The sequence below is a fragment of the Cricetulus griseus genome, chromosome 8 (genome assembly GCF_003668045.3).
Source record: "Cricetulus griseus strain 17A/GY chromosome 8, alternate assembly CriGri-PICRH-1.0, whole genome shotgun sequence".
In the NCBI taxonomy this organism is placed as follows: domain Eukaryota; kingdom Metazoa; phylum Chordata; class Mammalia; order Rodentia; family Cricetidae; genus Cricetulus; species Cricetulus griseus.
The window spans coordinates 56,346,038-56,365,002 of NC_048601.1; the positions used below are offsets into that span (position 1 = coordinate 56,346,038).

The window sequence follows — 18,965 nt, forward strand, 5'->3', positions numbered from 1 at the left end:
AAAGAACAAGATAAGAGATACCATAATAGAGGGAGCCATTATAGGTTTAAAGAGAAATCAGACACTACGGAAATGTCCGGAGATCTATAAGGATGACACCAACTAACAATCTAAGCAACAGAGGAGAGGCTACCTTAAATGCCCTCCCCTGATAATGAAATTGATGACTACCTTATATGCCATCATAAAGCCTTCAACCAGCAGCTGATGGAAGCAGAAGCAGACACCCACAGCTAAACTCTGAAATGAACTGGAATCCAGTTGCAGAGAAAGAGGAGTGATGAGCAAAGGGGTTAAGACCAGGCTGGTGAAACCCACAGAAACAGCTGACCTGAACAAGGGGGAGCTCTTGGTTCTCCAGGCTGATAGCTGGGAAACCAGCATGGAGATGATCCAGACCCCGTGAACATGGGTGTCAGTGAGGAGACCTCGGAAATCTATGGGGCCTCTTGTAGTAGGTCAGTACTTATCCCTAGCATAGGAATGGACTTTGGGAGCCCATTCCACATAGAGGCATATTCCCTGAGCCTAGACACAGGGGGGAGGGCCTAGGCCCTATCCTAAAGTATATGGCAGACTCTGAAGATCCCCCATGGAATGTCTCACCCTCCCTGGGGAGCTGAAAGGGTATGGGATAGGTAGGGTGTTAGTGGGAGGCAGGGGAGCAGGGCAGAGAGAGGGGACTGGGATTGATATGTAAAACAACTTTGTTTCTAATTTTAATAAAAAATGAAAAAAAGAAAATTATGGAACAAGAGCAGAGTTTCCTTTAAAGATTATAGCTATTAATTGCATTAAGCCAAACATGTCTTCCTCTGAAATAGGAAGGAGAGGTGTTGATTACTCAGAGAAAAGACAAAAAGTACTGAAAGAAATTTGAGAAAGCTATTCTAATGACCTCAATCACTTATAAACTCTACCTCATGAGATAAAACTGCTGCTGAAAAGCAGACTGGAGGTAAATTGGTGTATGTGTGTGGGGGGGGCGGGTTGAGTAACAGAAGGAAAATCTGAACCATCACTGAGTGAGCAGCTGGAACTTGGGAGGTGGCACAGTGTCTGTAAGCAGCATTACCACAGTGAAAAAAAGAAAAAAAAAAAAAAAAGAGGACAGTGTCACTTGTCCTGAAAAGACTTTAATGCTCGGTAGCAGTTCCTTCCATTGCTGCTATAGATGTCACTGCTTGTGTCCGTCCCCTTGAATAAAACCATCACACTTCAGGTGACAAGAGAAAGCAATGACAAGAGAGTGGTTAGCTAATACATACAATCTTCTTCCATCAAAATAACAGATCAACTATGTTGACAATTCTGTAGTCACATACCTATAAATTAATCAAAATCTTATCCAATTCCTCCTTTGCTCCAGAACCCTTTTCCTTACACAGCACAGCTATTGACATGAGCCCAAGACCCCACAACACTTCATAAATTCTTGGCAAAGTGTGCTTCTGCTCAGGAATGCTTCATGCCACTCCTGTTGCCTCTAGCATCTCTAATCATACTGATTATTCATGCTGTTCACAAATCTAGGATACACACAGAGACAGAGAAATGAGCCCCAGATTCCAAAGAAGCAGTTTGTTGAAACTCACCAGTAACATTTGATCAAAATTAAGTTGGTTTCCTCCTCACTCTATATCCCTGGATCTAAAGTAAATTAATCAGAGGCATCAATGTATCAAAGTGACAGCTCCTGGGAGATGGGCAACACACAAGCTTTGTACCAGATTATAGCTTTAACCTGAGAAGGGATGAGAAAAGAAAGAGGATAGGGAATAAAGTGGGGAAAGAAGGAAGAGTGGTGGGGGGAGAAAAGAAAGAAAGAAATAGGGTTAACTTGTGTATAGACAGATGGATTTTTTAAAGTACTTTTCTTTTCCACAGGGGAATATCAATAGCCTTTTAAGCACTCTCACATTGAAATGTGTATTCTGACAGTCATGTCAGAGCCTGGATAAAAGCCTTTTCATGGAAATCATTAAAAAGAAAAGATCCAGACAAAAGGCCTGTTTTTGTCCAGGAATGAGAGTAGAACAAAATCACTTCAGCTTTAAAAGATGGAAGTACGTTTCAGACTGATGGGACAGATGAAACAACTGCCCTCTCTCCACTTCCCACACCCAAGCACCTAAATTTTCAGCCAGCTGCTGTCTAAATACCTTTGCAAATAGCAAAGGAACTCTGAGGGTAGGATTTAGAGTGAGTAGAACACCAGCAAGAACAGCCATTTGTGATTCTAAGCAAAGGGAATAAAGCAGCCCCAGAAGGATGCCAATAGAGCTGCCCCTCTTGGGCTCCTTACTCCCCACGTGTTAACCCACAGTCCCACAGCTCTCAGCTCCAAACTGCTGAATCATTTCTCCAGGCACCATAGACCTATCTGCTGATGAAAAATAACAGTCATTCCTCACTTCAATCATCATTTCCTTACTTCCCACTGCTAAATGCTCTGCTGCCCATGAACCAGACACTGAGGCAAAGACTGATTCTCCCTAGGAAACTGGAGGGTGAGCTAGCCAGCCTGGAAGGTCACTTTATAACTTGGCTCAAACCCTAGGCTCTCTGCAAAGATGTTTTTGTGTTCCTGAAAGACCAAAGAGATACCGATATTTCCCTTCCTAAACTTTTCAAAGTCTCGCTCACCTGCCACATTCCCAATTTGCACCCTCCCCCATTTAATATCAGGTCTCATCTGTTAGAAAGCTTTGCATTTATACATCCCATCAAAATCATTTCTAAATGATTATTAACTGTGCCAGGAAGGAAAAAAAAAAAACTTCTATATATTAGTTCCTGGTCACTTAATGCTGATGAAAGTTTCTGTCACAACGATCTTCTAAGAGTTTCCAAGTGATTTACTGGCTTTAACCGCTTTAGGAAGAAGAGTAACACAAAATCCAAAGTTGGTGTCATTGAAATAAATCTTAGAGAGTCTGGAGGTTCTCCCTGAAAGCTGGTGTTAGTCATAGTGTCAATCCCACAAAAAAAAAAAAAAAAAAAAAAAAAAATGTGAATGAACTATGGTTTCCAGATCCTCAAAGACACTTTGGAAAAAAGTTCCCTTCACTTTTTTTTTTTTTTAATGGTCTCTCCTGAAAAAAAAAAAAAAAAAAATTGTTTTGGTTTTTTTTTTTTTTTCAACTTTTTTTATTTGAATTAGCCACAGGATTGATTTACATGACAATCCCAGTTCCTGTCTCCCACCCGTCCTGCCCTACCACCACCACCCCCACCTAAAACCCTATCTATTACATATCCTTTCTGCTCCCCCTGGATGGTGAGGCCTTCCATAGGGTGTCATCAGAGTCTATTGTATCCTTTGGGATAGAGCATAGGCCCACCCGTGTGTGTGTTGGCTCAGGGAGTATTCCTCTATGTGGAATGGGCTCCCAAAGTCCATACCTATGCTAGGGATAAGTACTGAACTTCTACAGGAGGTCCCGTAGATTTCTGAGGTTTCCTCACAGAAATCCATGTTCCTGGGTCTGGATCAGTCCCATGCTGGTATTCCAGCTATCAGTCTGGGGAGTAAGAGTTCCCCGATGTTCAGGTCAGCTGTTTCTGTGGGTTTCACCAGCCTGGCCTGGACCCCTGTGCTCTTCATTTGTCCTTCTCTGAATCTGGATTCCAGTTCAGTTCGGTGATTAGTTGTGGGTATCTGCTTCTACTTCCACCAGCTGCTGGATGAAGGCTATAGGATGGCATATAAGTTAGTCATCAATCTCATTATCAGGGGAAGGCATTTAAGGTAGCCTCTCCTCTGTTGCTTAGAAAATTACAAACATCCTTGAATCCTGAGTCCTTCAGAACACTGCAAAAAAAAGAATTCCACAGCAATGTTGAGGATAACAACTATACCTGGACTTTGTGCACCTGACACAGTAATCTGGATTATTTGAATTCAGTCTCAAGTGTCTCTGTAAGGGAAATACTTATGTTATTTTCACTTTAGGAAAGAGGAAATTAACATGTACACACACACACACACACACACACACACACACACACACACACACACACACACACATAATATATATATATATATATATATATATATATATATGCATGCTACAGGCTACAAATCCCAGAGCTGCAGAACTAAGATCTGAACATAAATTAATGAAAATGGATATGCCTTAATCTTTGCAATTACACTTTCATGAGCTTAACGGCCTTTCTTGTGATCTAGCCCGGGGTATCTTATATTTAAATTATTGAATTCTGGTGTGTGTGTGTGTGTGTGTGTGTGTGTGTGTGTGTGTGTTGGGGAAGGGGGTGTTGAGTGTGTGTTGAGAATAGATATTATCACATTGTCTAGCCTGGTCTCAAAGACCTGCAATCAAGTGATCCTTCAACCTTAGCTTCTCTAGTGCCAGGAGTCTGGACTGCAGGTGTGTACCAAAATCAGAAAGAAATAATTCACAACAATCTTAGATCGGTGTCTCCAGTTAATACACTTCCTACAAAGGCAATCTTTGTAGGGAAAAACTGTTAACTATACTGAGTCTGTGAAAAACTAATCCTATTTATATTTTCTTTGATAACTTCCATGAGAGTTTTGTATCATAGATCTTGAACATGTCTTTTAGATTTATAAGCATTTTCTTTAGGTACAAGTATAATGATATTAAGTTTCATATATTTATTTAAATTTTTATGCTTGTGTGTGTGGTATGCTTGCATTTGTGTGCATAGTTGTGAACATGGGTATGAAGGCAAGATGTTGATGTCTAGTGTCTTCCTTGATAACTCCTCACTTTATTTATTGAGACAGTATCTTTCACTGAAATTGGAGCTTGCTGATTCTGCTAGTTTAGCTAGCCACCTTGCCTCAGGAAGCCTGTCTCCCATTTCCCAGCCCAGGAGTTACAGGCTGGTCTTCATGTAATGGGCTTTTATGTAGATGCTGGGGATTCAAACTCCAGTTCTTAGGCTGGCATGGTAGCAAATACTTTATCCATGTAACCACTTCTTTAACCCCTACTTTAAACAAAACAAACTTTGTGTGTGTGTGTGTGTGTGTGTGTGTGTGTGTATGTGTGTGTGTTCTACTTCAAGCTCCTCCTCTCACTCCCTTTGCATACCTCTCACTAACTCAAGATCCTCCTTTCACTCCCTTTGCATACCCTCACTCACTCAAGCTCCTCCTCTCACTCCCTTTGCATACCCTCTCCAACTGTCAAGTTGTTTTTTTTGTTTTTTGGATTTTTTTTTTTTTTTGGTCCAATTGGTGCTGCCTACTGGAATAGTGACTGATTTTGTTCGATCTTGTGCAGGTAACTGTTACTGCAATTAGTTTATCAGTTGAGTGGACTAGTCATGTCTAGAAGATAGCATTTCACGGCACTGCATCACATCCTCTGGCTCTTTTGTTTCTTTCTATTCCCTCTTCTGTGAGGTGCCCTGAGTCTTGGGGTTGTGGGCTTGATGTAGATGTCATATTTAGGTGAGAACACTCAACAGCACTTTGATCAATTATGATTCTTTTTATTAACCACTATCTTCTGCAGAAGAATTTTCTCTAGTTAAGATTTAGAGCAGAAAAAAAAATCTATGGGTGTCAGCATAAATGTTTTGAAGGCAGTTTGTCCATAGTCCATTTAGTAAAACAGTAGCTCCCCAGCCTGAGCCATGGACTTTTGACCAGGTTTGCCTACAGGCATGAATTTCTTTTAGTGGAGCAAGTGTCAGATAAAATGAGTAAGCTGTTGGTTGCTCCCACAAAATTCATGCTACAGTTGCACCAGTATACATTGTTGCTGGTTCCAGCCTGACAGGTCACTATTGCAGCATCGAGTCATCATCCATTGATGACTTCTTTCCCAGCAACCAGATAGTACTATGTGGTAGCATGAAAGCTAGCTAGCAGAGAGGACCTTGATTTAACTATGTCTTATGACTGTTGTGTGTTACGTCTTCAGCAATGGGGTTCAACCATGTGGTTAAGGTGGGCAACCAAGACAAGTGCCAATACATGTGTGTTTTGAGTTCCCCTAGGGCTTCCCTAATAAATGGAGGTATTCCATTCTGGCACTGAGATTTTCATTTTAATAACCCATGTGTTCTGAGGGAATCATTGTCCAACTATTCAGGGAATCTGTTGTGTTCAAACCCTTAAAAATTTTATGTTTTTCATTTAGCTTAAAACTAGTACATTCCATAAAAGAAGCCTTCTCCTTGTTTCTCTTAGTGCACTGTTCCTTCAGAGCAATGCAGTAGTGTTTGTGTGGCAGGATACATGGAGTAAACAGGACACTGAATCTTGGGTGCTTTGGTCCTGGGCTTCTTACCTTCTTTGTTTAAGGGCTTTCTGACAGCACATTGGTGGGCATCATCTGCTTCAGAGAAATTGAAAGGTTTCTAGGTTCTGCTAGCTCTTTTGACTGAAGCACATTCTAGGAATAGTCTTCTCCCTCACCCCCCTTTTAACACAATGACCATGCTGAGCAAACTCAGATGGGCATCCACAATATATCTGCAAACAAACTTGGGCTTTCTCTCTCTAGTTCTTCTTGGTCAAGAATGCTCCTTACTCAACATCAGGTGTCCTCTGCCATGGATCTTAAGACACCTTAATTCATGGGAAAACATTGTGTGCCATTCCCACTACCTATTCAGACCACATAACCCTTCTGTTCTTCACCAGAGCATCAGCAGCCACTTCTGTGGCCAAGTGTTTCTCATTGTGTTCATTATCCACATCAGTGTGTTCTTGATAGCTAATGTCTACATGTCGGTCTGCCACACCAGCACATAGTATGTGGTCTTCTAGGACTTGTACAGTGAGTTTCAAAATTAAGTTGTGTAGAATCACCAACTTTGCTCCTGTGCAAAATTGTTTTGTCTCTTTCATACACTTTGCATCTCTATAAATTTTAAAATGAGTTTGTCAGCTTTCTGCATAAGTTTTTCTGGGACTTAGGTCCTCATGCTTTCACAAAGGCATCCTTATGCATGGAGTCATCTCTCAGTCCTATTTTTAATTTTTTGAGAAATGGTTTTACTGTATAGTTTATACTAGCCTTGGGTTCTTCCTAGTCATATTAAGGTTAGCATTGAACTCTCCGTCTGCCTGTGTCAGCTTCCCAAGTGCCAGAAATATAGGGTGTGCTATAACAGGAACTAGGGGTAAAAACACTGTAATAGAAGACACTGATGCCTTTATCATTCAAGAGGTTACAGGGGATGTAAAAGTTTTGTGCCAGCTGCTAGAGATGATGACCAAATGGGTACTATTTTTAAAATCATAAAATAATAGCATTTCAAAATTGTAATTAGGAACCCTTTAAAAGCAAAGATGATGGTGTATTTTCTAGAAAAAGTATCATTTTAAATATACTTTTTTTGCTTTTCTGGAAATTGAACTTAGGGCTTTACACATGCTAGGCTCATGCTATACTATTGAGATGTATTCCCAACTCTCATGTCCATTTTTCTTAGTCTTGGTACAACACTAGGATACTGAGGGGTGCTAGGTCGTTATGGTCAACTTAACCTGTCCTCGACTTAGTATGAGTCCTTCATGGTACAGTCTAATCCTGCTGTTCCCTTTTTTGAGTTTGCAGTTCATACTTCTGATCCCAAATCAGAGATCTACCAAGGCTATTCCTCTTTGTCCAAACTTGACTTTTTCCTGGATTTTAGTCTTTTGTTGTTCTCAGAAGAAACATTTAGCTATATCTTATGTTGGCAAACAAGAGCTACTAAAAGAAAATGAAAGGAAAAAAAAAAAGAAAAGAGAGGCTACCAACACTTTGCTCCTGCTACAAACATTTTGAACCTACCCTGATTTGCTTTCACCATTTTGTTAGTTATGTCTATCTGGTGTCTTTAAGAGATGACTTTAATCTTTGTTTTCATTTTTAAAATCTAAATTATGTATTTACCATTGCCTAAAGTAGATATCCTTTGCAATTCCTTATTCTCACACTGAAATTTGATCACATAATTTATAAATTATATTTTGATTTTACAAAGTTAACTCAATAAATACAATTCATCCATACTCCTTCAAGACATGGGTTTTCAAATAAATTGAATAATACCTCTTCATACTTAGGTTGTGTAATTTCTCATTCTTTTTTTCTGAATTAATTTTTAACTAGTTGACACTTCCCATTCCTACTTTTATTTTCTGTTTTTATTTGATACATAATGATAGTTCTGGAGTCAAAATTATTTACAGTCCCTCTACTGTATACACTTGTGAGTGAGTGTAAATTTGGTCATTCTTGGTAGCATAGATACCTGCTGTGATAACAAAAAGAAGTTTTAGTTAGAGGATGAATAGAAACCTTTAACATCTTGTGCAACACCTGGATTTAAGTTAAAACTGGAAACAGAAGCTTGTGTGACTGTATAGTTTTACACCTAGCAAGAAGAAAACATATGTCCATCTGATCTTAGGGAGATTTTATAAGTTTCAAATGGGTCTCTGGCCTCAAGCCCTTCTTGCTGTCATATTTTATTAGTTTAGTTCTTTTCTTCTAATGGAAAGCCTGCATTTTGTAACATTATTTTTAAAGAATATGACACCATTCAAGTGGATATTGCAATCAGTGTTTTAAAATTGTGTCTGAGTTCATGAAAAGGACTCAGAAAGTATCCCAGCAGGAAATGTGCAGTAAATAGTCAGACCAGAGCGGACAGTGGCTGCCCTTTAGCCCTGTTTGTAATCACTTTGGACTCTAAAGAGAACAGCAAAGTAATTTGGTTTTTTTTACTAGTTTCTTTTCTGGGTAATAGTAAAGCTTTTAAAAATCACATTTATAGACAGGCAAGTTGCAACTGGAAATTTCAATGACCTCATTTTGATTGAACCTTACAGCCTACCCTTTAATTTTTATGAGATACTTGTGTCAGCAGCCTTTTATATTCTTTTATAAACTAGACCTTATTTGTAAAGCCTGGTGTTTCAGATGGGCCTTGTTTTACTTTTTCTCTGTAGTATGTTTTATAAGGAGTGAATACTAGAGTTTGTCCTCCACATTCTCTGGTACTTTTCTAGATGTCTGCTATTGGTCATCACATTTCAATTTTTGTGAAAATTTGGATCAGTCCTTTTATTAATTTTGGTCATTCTACTAGGCTTTTCATAGGTTGACTAAATTACAAAGATAATATTATATTTTCCACGACTGCTTAAAAAAATTTGGGGTAGTAGAAATTTGATCTCTGTGTTATGCCATTCTTTCCAGGCTTGTGTTGACCATGGGTGGGTAGGAGTAGAAGACCCTCAGTGTTAATGGAAGCTCTTGGTAAAACAAGGAAACATTGCACTGTGATAGAGTTTTTAGACACTTGTTCTGTGTCTATCAGTGCTACGAACTCTCATAGAGTGAAGTCATGAAATGAGTGATTTTATCTTATTTTTTAAGACAAATGTATGTAGCCAATGATTCTCCTGTTTCTGCTTCTTAAGTACTGCCATTACAGGTGTGTGCTACTATGCTTAATTTTGAACTTTGAGTCTTTGATAGAAACTTTGAATGTGGTCAAAGCTGAGCTTTGGAATTCTTATCCTTCATATTTTTTTTAAATTTTTACTTGAGTTGTTCCAGGAGATGGAAGTCAAGCCCAGCATATCAGTTCACATTGTTTTCTCATTGGCATTTCTTCTGTTCTATGCAGGCTGGATATGTATATAGCCTTTCTCTAAACACTGCTTGTTAAAATGTGTATAAAGTTTTATATTTTCATCACTTTTCTACTCACATTTATAAACTATAATGCTATCCATATATGTATTTGCACACTGCTTTGTTATCAGTAGTTTATACAGTGGAAGACTGAGCCATGATTACATTAGTCTCTATCAGAAGTTGCCTTATATGCAGTTGAATTCCCTGTCTTTGGTCTCAATAGCAACTTACATGGCCAATGGCATATTCCTCAACTTTTTGGGAATCCCAGGATTATGCTTCACTGTCAAGGTAATTCATAGGATTTAAATATGTCCTGGACTTTCTAGTCAGCCACACTAAAGGTACATGCTTTCTCATTCAAAAAGCGTCCGTCCCCCCTCCCCCCGCCCCGTCATTCTCCCCTTTTCAGAGGACAGCTTGGATTATTGTTCTTTACTTTGATGTGGTCTTGGAATTTCTTTTTGTCACTGGACTTCTTACCAAAGCCTTTATTTGAAACAGAATGTTTAAATCACAATATCATTTTTTTCATTCAATGTCATGTCTAGTAAGTTATGTTAGATCTGATATATATTGTTTAATGTGGATGTATGATGAGATACCAGAAGGGTAGAGGACATGAAGAGGTTGCTGGTGGCTCATCATGCTTTGCAACAACTTGTTTTCCTTTTAAGTTTGCTGCAGAAAGTTGCATGACAAACTTTACACACTAAGCCTGTTTTCTTATTGATTACATGATCCACAAAGACAAAGAAATTGTGATTATTACTTTTTTTTTTCCCCTGTAGGTACAACGTTTTGTTTGTTTTGGGCTTCTCCTCAAGTTTTTATTTTTTTTTCTTTCTTGAAGTTAAAATATTAATTATATATCTAATGTAGTGGCTTTGGTTTTGTATTGCCTGTTGAATAGCAATGACTTCTGTGTTCTTGAATCTGTGGTTTGTTGTGGGGCATCAGTCTGTGAAAACTCTTGGTCATTGTCCTTTGGATTGCTCCTGTTTTCCCCTTCTCTCCAGTTACTCTGGTATTCCTTTCACATGGGGTTTAGCTTTTGCTGATGCATTACAGATCTTGATCTTTTCTTCTTGGATATCCTGTTGTATTTTTTTTTAATATTTTTTTCTGTTTGGCTTTTAGTTTTGAATTTTTTGTTGTTCTATCTCAGACTTAGAGATTGTCCTCTGCTTTTGTACTGTGTGCTATGAGCACATCAGAGGCATTCTAGCTTTTCCTGATATTTATGATCTCTTGCCTTTCTCCTTTGGTTATTTCTTAGAATTCTAGCCTGTCTGATTATGTTAGCCTTCAGTTCTTGTGTATCACTTGATTTTCAGTTAAAGCACAGCAGTCATAAGTTTAGAACATTTCCAGCAGCATTTCTGCTGTATTTATTAATGGGCCTGTTGCTTCTTCATTGTCTTTGAATTGTGTTGTTTCTTTAACTTTTTTTATTTAGTTCAAATTAGAGACAAGCCTGCTCACATGTCAATCCCTGCTCCCTATCCCTTCCCTCCTCCCCTGCCCCCCACCAGTTCCCCACCCCATCCCCCCCACTCTGCTCCCCAGGGAGGGTAAGGCCCTCCATTAGGGATCCTCAAAGTCTGTTATATCATCCTGGGCAGGGCCTAGGCCCTCCCCGATGTGTCCAGACTGAGAGAGCATGCCTCCATGTGGGATGGGCTCCCAAAGTCCTTTCATACACCAGGGATAAATACTACCAGAGGCCCCATCCACATTCAGGGGTCTGGATCAGTCCCATGCTGGCCTCCCAGCCATCAGTCTGGGGTCCATGTGCTCCACCTTGTTCAAGTCAGCTGTTTCTGTGGGTTTCACCAGCCAGGTCTTGACCTCTTTGCTTATCACTCCTCCCTCTCTGCAACTGGGTTCCAGAGTTCAGTTCAGTGTTTAGTTGTGGGTGTTTGCCTCTGCTTCCATCAGCCACTGGATGAAGGCTCTAGGATGGCATATAAGGTAGTCATCAGTCTCATTATAGGGGAAGGGCATTTAGGGTAACCACCTCTCCACTATTGCTTAGTTAGATTGCTAGTTGGCGTTATCCTTGAAGATCTCTGGAAATCTCCCTAGTCCCAGATATCTCCTTGAACCTATAATTGCTCTATTATGGTATCTCTCATCCCACTCTCCTCTGTTCTCTCCCCACTCCCCACTCAACCTTCCTGCTCCCCCATTTCCTCCTCTCCCCTCTTCTTCTCTCCCCTCTTTCAGCTACCTCTCCCCTACTCCCATGCTCCCAATTAGCTCAGGAGATCCTGTCCCCTTCCCATTCTCCTGGGGACCATGCATTCTTCTCTTGGGGTCCTCCTTGTTTCCTAGTTCCTCTCGTGATGTGGATTATAGGCTGGTAATCCTTTGCTCTATGTCTAAAATCCATGTATGAGTGAGTTTGTCTTTTTGTGACTGACTGGGTTACCTCACTGAGGATGGTTTCTTCTAGTTCCATCCATTTGCATTCAAATTTCAAGATTCCATTGCAGAATCTTGTTTTAGACTGATTCCCATTTTCCTGAGGAATCTCCATACTGATTCCCAAAGTGGCTGTATGAGTTTCCACTCTCACCAGCAATGGAGGAGTGTTCCCCTTTCTCCACATCCTCTCCAGCATAGACTATCATTGATGTTTTTTATTTTAGCCATTCTGGTATCTCAGAGTTGTTTTGAGTTGCATTTCCCTGATGGCAACATTATATGGAAAAACAAAAAAACCCAGAATAGCCAAACAACCCTTTACAATAACGGAACTTCTGAAGGCATCACCATCCCTGACTTCAAGCTCTATTATAGAGCCCTAGTCCTGAAAACAGCTTGGTATTGACACAAAAGTAGACAGATAGACCAATGGAATTGAATTAAAAACCCTGATATTAACCCACACACCTATGAACACCTGATTTTTGACAAAGAAGCTAAATTTATACAATGGAAAAAAGAAAGCATCTTCAACATACGGTGCTGGCGTAACTGGATTCGGGCATGCAGAAGATTGAAGACAGATCTATATCTATTGCCATGCACAAAACTTAAGTCCAAATGGATCCAAGACCTCAACATAAATCCATCCACACTGAACCTCTTAGAAGAGGAAGTGGGAGGTTGAATGAATTGGTACAGGGGACCACTTCCTGAACATAACACCAGTAGCACAGACATTGAGATCTACAATTAATAAATGAGAAGCTTGTGTAAGGCAAAGGACACGGTTAGTAAGACAAACAGCAACCCACAGAATGGGAAAAGGTCTTCACCAACCCCACATCTGACAGAGGGCTGGTTTCCAAAATGTACAATGAACTCAAGAAGCTAGCCACCAAAACACCAAACAATGAAATTAAAAAGTGGGGTACAGAACTAAATAGAGAATTCTCAACAGTGGAATCTAAAATGGCTGAAAGACACATAAGAAAGTGATAGTCTTTAATGAATGCTCTTTATTCTTTAGTGAATCTTGATCTGTTGAAATATTTCTGTCATCCTGATTTAAATTCTTTTGCATACTTTATCCTGCCATTCCTTATTTTTAGGTGCTGCAATGCTGTTTTCCATGGTGGAAAACATGTTTACCTTCTCCTCAGCAACACACAAGATTCTACTTTATTCACCTTCTTGCCAATACTTGTTTGTATTATTTTAAATAGTGGCAGTCCTTGTGGGTAGGAAATTATACCTCTTTGTGGATTTGATTTATATTTTCACAGTGGTTGGCATATTGATTATTTCTTATTCATGCAGCATAGTGCCTGACATGAACCACTCAAGAAAGAAATTACTCACTTTGGCTCTTAATTTTAGAGTTGTGTCTGTCATCATGGGGGTTTTCTGGAGGAGCAGAGAATTTTGTAACACGGTGTCTAGGAAGCAGAGAAAGTTAGTACAGGAAGAGATTGTGAGTAGGGTATTTAGCATCCAAAAGTATGCCTCAGTGATTTAGGTCCTCCAGCTAGCCCCCAAGTCTTCTTTTTCACCTCCATCATATAATGAATTGATCCAGGCATAAATCCACTTATTAGGGTAGAACTCTCAGGATCTAATTCTCTTTGGAAATACCATCTGATACACCCCTAGATTTGTGTTCTACTAGTCTTTTAATCACCTCTGAATTTAATCAAGCTGTCAGTCAAGATTACTCAAATTAAGTAATGATTTGAGCATCTTTCACATGCTTATTTGGAGAAGTTTCTAATAAAGTCCTTTGTTCATTTTTATTGATTTTTGTTGTTGAGTCACAGGGATTTCTTAGATTATTTTTGTTAATTCCTATTATGTGCATGAGTTACAGAAATGTTTCCCATTCTCTGCATTACCTTTTTATTCCATTAGTGTTTTCTTTGATGTTTAGTGACTAATTTCAAAGCAGATAGTGAGCACCTTTCTGAATATAAAGAGAAAAGGGCCAAGGCATTATATTCCTAATTTTCTCCAGACTGATGGATATCCTTAGTGATGAATGAATCCTTACCAAAAAAAGGCCTTAGATATCACACTTCTATGCATAGCCAACAAAGATAGCCTTTTGTGATCATCTTGCAATACTTATTTTTCTTTTGATCACCATTCTTTGTCTCTCTCTCTCTTTTTCTTTGAGTATGACATTGGAAATGCCAAAGGAAGCTAGTGTCCAGATGGAGTGCTGAGAATTCTGGGAACTCCTGGCTGAAACCTGCAGCTATTCTGCAGTCCTTTTCTTGGTGGTGTCTAGAGTCTTCATATCTTGCCTTTTCTATTTCTTTGTGCATCATCTATCCTTTAGGCTATAGACACAGAATAGGAAAACAATTCCATTTCACTCTGTTATTTTAGTGTTTGTTTCTTTGAAGTAATGATGGGATTGATAGGAGATTGATCATTCAGTAATAAGATCCAATGAATCTGGAATATAGGTTAGAATTGAAAGGGGAATGTAGGACATAGTATAGGGTCTAGTTCTAGGGGAATCTGGATTCTTAAATCTGTGAGACTTTCTGAAAAACTGTGGAATCAGCTATGAGAGCAACAAATTGGGTACACCTTAGTTGTTCTGAGTGAGGGTTGCCTCACATATAGGACGTGTTTCGTGAGTGCTAAGCTGTTTTAGAAAAGCCCTGGCGTTGGAAGTTGTAGGTATTCTGAGCCCCTGAGGTTATGTTCCATTACTTCTGAATTTGTAGCCCAGGTTACTGATGAGACCAGGATGAGAGATGACGCCCACGGGATCTGTAGCAATGTTGTATGTACACACTGTGCTTGCGGTTTGTATTGATGCAGTGCGTGAGTTCTAATGTGCGTCAGCAGTAGTTGCTCCAGTGACTGTGCATCTGAGCATTGTTAGGTCTCATGCTTCCATAGTAGACAGTGATGTAGGTTCGTGTCATTTTCAGAGGAAGGCAGGTGGGGTATTTTGTTTTGTTGCAATTCAAGGTCTTTCCTATGCACTATCTTGTTCAGTCTTCCTGGCACTCCTAGGTTTGATTGTTAGTTTTTGATAGGTGAGTCTATTGCAGAGAAGCAAAACAAACCCACCTTGGTTATAGAATCAGTAAATTTCAAGGTTTGGACTTAAAGACTTTTTATTCCATAAAACTTAAAAAAAAAAAAACCCAAATCCTGTATTACTCATCCTTTGTGCAGTAACTTTAAGAAGTCTCTGGCTTCTAAGCATAAAGCTCCTTCTTTCAATTAGTTTCTAAGGGCCATGTGTGTATACTCCAAACCACTAGAGGTCAGTGTTGTGTTGATAAACACACATGCCTTTGGGTTTTGAGTCTTGTGTTTTGAACTCTGAATCTTACTGATAGATGTCCTGGGAGCTGGAACTAGCATTTCACAATAAGCATTTACTTAATGGTGTGTATAGGATGCTTCCTAGGCATTCTGACAGCTGATAATGTTAATAGTGACATCTTAAGGTCACAGTTCACATTAGGTTATGCTTGGGCTATGTGCACAACCCTTACCTCTTTCTAGTAGGTTATACTTTAATTTTAGGGGCCAGACCACATTCTCACTCAGTTTACTCTTTGTATGTTAGGTGTCTGGACTGGGGATTCCTACCGTGGCAATTCTTATTATGAAAACAAGCATTTCTTATTTTCTAGCTAAGTAGCATTGTTTAGTATTTTCATTTGAATATCCAGCAAGCTTACAGATCTCATCTTAGTGATTCTTTATTCAGCCTATAATTTTCATGATCTCTATTCTGGAGATAACTCCATTATCTAGCCCTTAAGGCCAGAATTCTTTGGAATTTTTCTCATTTCTTTTCCTCTCTATCATGTTCGGCAAGCAAATCAATTGTCTCCTGTGTGTACTGCTACCATACTTAGTTCTCATCATTGTTATTTGGGTTGTTACAATGATCTATGTTGTTTTTCCTGCGTTTAGTTCTCCACTGTTGACTGCCCTCTGTACCTAGACAAATTGTCTAGATTGTAAAGCTGACCTTGTAATTTTCTGTTCTCCTTCGCATTTCTCCATTGTCTCCTCAGCATTGAAATTGCTTCACACAACATCCAATATGCATTTAATACATGTTTGATTGAAAGCAGTGATACAGAAAGTACTGTTTGAGTTATATATAACGGACACTGCTTTCCTTTCCTTTCCTTTCCCTCCCTCCCTCCCTCCCTCCCTGACTCCCTCCCTCCCTCCCTCCCTCCCTGCCTCCCTTCCTCACTCCCCTCTTTCTGTTCTTGTTCTACCTCTTTTATTCATCTTTTTTAAAAGACAGGGTCTTTTACCTAGCCTTGAACTTACTATAGTCCTCTGACTTTCATCTTCTAAGTGCCAGGATTTTAGGTATGCACTGTTATGCCTGGCTATAGAAGACTTTATATAGGAGAATTTTGTTTGGATTTTGAAGAAAATGTTGGATTCAGTCACATTTTCAGGTAAAGAAATAATGTGAGTATAAAAGTGGAAATATCCCTAGTGTTTTAGGATTTGGTCTGACCCAAGTGGGAGAGACTTTGAAGTTTGGACTTGCATTCCTGTACTCTTCACTCCTAATTTGCATATACAGTGAACAGGAGCTTTGGTTGGGGTGGTGGTGGAGGTGATGGGTTTCATTATGTTGGAATCAAACTGATATCAGAAAATACCAGCAATATAGTAAACTGGAGATGTGCTGCTGAGTCTTGTAGAAGTGAGAGAGAACAAGAGTTGAGGAATTCTCAAGGAAGAATAGATATGAAGTAATCAAGAAAATGAAAATTATCTCCTGAAAGTTTAGACAGGAAGAAAGTGAAGACACTGATGTTAAGGTGTCACTGATACTGTGTGCTTTGTATTCCTTTTCTCATAGTCCAGGCTAGTTTCTAGAAATTAGTTAGTTGTTGCTGTAGCAGCTCTGAGTATAAATGTTCTTGGTAAAGTTGCTTAGCATGTTAGGAAAGAATCCTGAAAGGTTCTGAGTGAAATTCTTCATAAAATTTAATGCCATGTTTTCATGATGATCTGTGTCTATTTATTTATATGTGTATTTTGTCTTCACCACCTCCTTCTAATCTCATAATTTTTTAAAGATGGTGATTTGAATGGACATCCATAATGGTAATATCTGAGTATTTATGTGATTGTTCCATATGAAGTCTTGAATTTTCATCTGGACTGCTTGTGTGGCAGGTTATCTGTGATGGAGCCTTTACAGACATGGAGAAGTGATTGCTTGGACCATGAGCACCAGCTCTTATGCTTTAGACTACAACAAAAAAAGCCTGTAACTACTAGTCAGGTCCTCAGAACTTCAACAATAGTGACTGGCACTGACTGTCTTGTTTTCCTAAATTGACAGGAAAACCATGTCAGCAACAGCCTCACCACCACCACAAACAAAACAAAACAAACAAAAATTAAAAAATTACAAAAATTGAAAATTTAAAGTTACTTCCTTAGGTACTTATGGTCTCAGGTTTAATGTCAGTGACTAGTATGACTCCTCTAGATTGTTTCTGCTAAACTAGCAGTATCTGATTGATTGTGAAAGAACACTAATTTGCTTGGGATTTGATGTCAAGACATACTTATGAACAGCTTTGCCTTTGGTGTTCTGAAAGAAGGTAGAGAAAGAAGGGAGAAAGCTGTCATTCTACAATTGAAGGTTTACTCAGTAGGAAAGTGTGGGAGTTCCCCATTCCTTTTTCCTTCTGTGTGGTCTGCAGTAGGTACAGTGCAGGAGGCTATCTCACTGAGAGGTGTAGAAAGAATGCTGTACTTAACGAGATCACGAATGTGTTTCTTTTGTATAGACCTAAATTCTTTGTGGTCCTTCTCTAGGTTTGTTACTGAAGCCATGAATTTGATGTAATGAATCCGGAATGTCAGTGGATAATATGTAGAGAAACAAGTTTGTGCATTGATTCAAATCTCTGGAATGTAGATTCTTTTCATTTTGTTTTGGCTGAAACTAACCCACATAGTTCAAGTTTTTCTGTCTTATTATAGTTGTTTCATTTGACCACTACCTTAACTAATTTCTAATACTGAAGATTTGCCCTGAATTCCTTAATCTCATTTAGATTCATTGTCACTTGTTTTTCTCATGATCTCATTTCTACTTAGCATTAAGAAGGAACATGTTGATTAATATATTGGTTTTCAGGAAGTCTTGAGTTCAAGTCTTGTACTTTGGCATGGTAGGGAAAAACAAAGTTTCATGAAGAAACTTACTGGAACATTCTGGGTTTAACCAAACTACCCAAATTTTTTAAGAACAGAGTCACTCTGAGCTTTTTTTATGTGTGTGATATGTATGTGTGTTCACATGTGCTATGGAGGCCCTACATTGGTGTTGGGTTTCTTCCTTGATTACTCCTCACTATAGATAGATAGATAGATAGATAGATAGATAGATAGATAGATAGATAGATAGATAGATAGAGTATTAATTTCTCACTCGAACCTAGAGCTTTCTGACTTGGCTAATCTCATTATCCATATTGCTCCAGGGATCTCCTGTCTCTGCCTCTCAAGGATTTTCAACATGCATTGTGTCTGTTGAGATGCCTACAGAGCCCTCCCTTATTTTGGAAAATATTTGCCCTGCTCTTGGGTTGCTGGCATGTAGTGGAGGACAAATGTCTGGAACTTAGGAGATCATACTTTGAGCTTCTGCTAATTGCCCATTGTTGTTTGACTTGGAGTGAACCCTTTGTCTTAGCCTGAATTTTCTGAGAGTGGCTAAGGTCACTTGTAGCTGCACTGTGTGGTTAAAGGTTATATTGTTGACTCTGAGTGGGACATTCTCTCTCTTTGGGTCTATTTAAAGTACACTGCCATTGTAGCTATTTTTGCTACGTTAAGGGTTTATACTTCCTTTTTTTAACACCC

The 18,965-nt window shown here is 39.1% G+C and overlaps 1 protein-coding gene across 3 annotated transcripts in view; it reads left to right on the forward strand.

Moving 5' to 3' along the window:
• The window catches only part of Exoc6b (exocyst complex component 6B), a 407,149-nt gene that overhangs the window by 95,982 nt on the left and 292,202 nt on the right, over positions 1-18,965 (forward strand). The gene's annotated exons all lie outside the window — the stretch shown is intronic.